This window comes from Salvelinus sp. IW2-2015, unplaced genomic scaffold (assembly GCF_002910315.2).
Source record: "Salvelinus sp. IW2-2015 unplaced genomic scaffold, ASM291031v2 Un_scaffold4849, whole genome shotgun sequence".
Lineage (NCBI taxonomy): Eukaryota > Metazoa > Chordata > Actinopteri > Salmoniformes > Salmonidae > Salvelinus > Salvelinus sp. IW2-2015.
In genome coordinates, this window is record NW_019946118.1 from 30146 (window position 1) to 31503 (window position 1358).

General features: G+C 40.5%; 1 long non-coding RNA gene across 1 annotated transcript; it reads right to left on the reverse strand.

Annotated features, from left to right (window-relative positions):
- Positions 1-2: 2 nt before the first annotated feature.
- Positions 3-617, reverse strand: LOC139026466 (uncharacterized). The gene is made up of 3 exons (XR_011478250.1): positions 542-617; positions 236-282; positions 3-59 (listed from the first exon to the last, which is right to left on the reverse strand). It is a non-coding gene; the product is annotated as an uncharacterized lncRNA (long non-coding RNA).
- Between the last annotated feature and the right edge of the window lie 741 nt (positions 618-1358).

Below are 1358 nucleotides of genomic sequence, written 5' to 3' on the forward strand. Positions count from 1 at the left end.
AACCTAGCTCTAAACCTAGCTCCAAACCTTAACCCTAACCCTAACTCTAGCTCCTAACCCTAAACCTAACTTCTAGCTTTCTAACCCTAAACCTAACCCTAGCTCCTAAACCCCTAAACCTAACTCTAGCTCCTAACCTTAATATCCTTAAACCTTAACCCTACGTCCTAACCTTAAACCCTAAACCTAACTCTAGCTCCTAACCGTAACCTCAAAAACCAACTCTAGTCCTAACCTAAACCTAACCCTAGCTCCTAACCTTAACCCTAAACCTAACTCTAGCTCCCTAACCCTAAACCTAACTCTAGCCTCCTAACCCTTAACCCTTAACCTAACCCCTAGCTTCCTAACCTTAACCCTAAACCTAAAACTCTAGCTCCTAACCCTAAACCTAACTTAGCTTTCCTAACCTTTACCCTAAGAAACCTAACTCTAGCCTCCTAACCCTAAACCTAACCATAGTTCCTACACTTACCTTAAACCCTAAACCTAACTCTAGCTTCCTAACCTTAAACCTAAACCTAAACTCTAGCTTCCTAACCTCTAAACCCTAAACCTAACTCTAGCTCCTAACCTTAACCCTAAACCTAACTCTAGCTCCTAACCTTAAACCCTAAACCCTAACTCATTCTCTTCTCTTGGGTTAGGGTTAGGTTTAGGTTTAGGAGCTAGGGTTATGTTTAGGGTTAAGGTTAGGTTTTCGGGTTATGGTAAGGGCACGGACTAGGGTTAGGGTTAGGTTTAGTGTTAGGGGTTATAGGAAATAGGATTTGAAATGGGACTGAACTGTGTGTACCCACAAGGTTTGTTGTATAAGACTATTATAATTTCACTTTGATGATGAGGATATTTCTGTCTTCAAGGGAATTTATTTATCTGGGTGGTTTCAATAATGAGAGGAGTCGAGAGGAGAAGAGAAGAGAGGAGGAGAGGAGGTCGATTGTGATGGTAGGAGAGGAGAGGAGGGAGGTTGTGATGGTAGGAGAGGAGAGGAGGGTGGTTGGGATGGTAGGAGAGGAGAGGAGGGTGGTTGTGATGGTAGGAGAGGAGAGATAATATTATCAGGCACATTGTGTCTCTTTCAGCAGGAGTATAGCCTACCTGACTGGCATGAAAATGAAATGAGGGAAAAGCCTCCTTCATTCACTATTTAAGTGCATAGATTACATGTATTATTATTWWTTTTTTTCCAAAACAGGTGCATTATAATGGTCCATTCTAAATCATATATTATTTTGTATATCTTTAAAAATATATATATACACATTTAACCTTTATTTAACCGGGAAGGCCAGTTGAGAATAAGTTCTCATTTACAACTGCAACCTGACCAAGATAAAGAAAAAGTAGTGTGACAA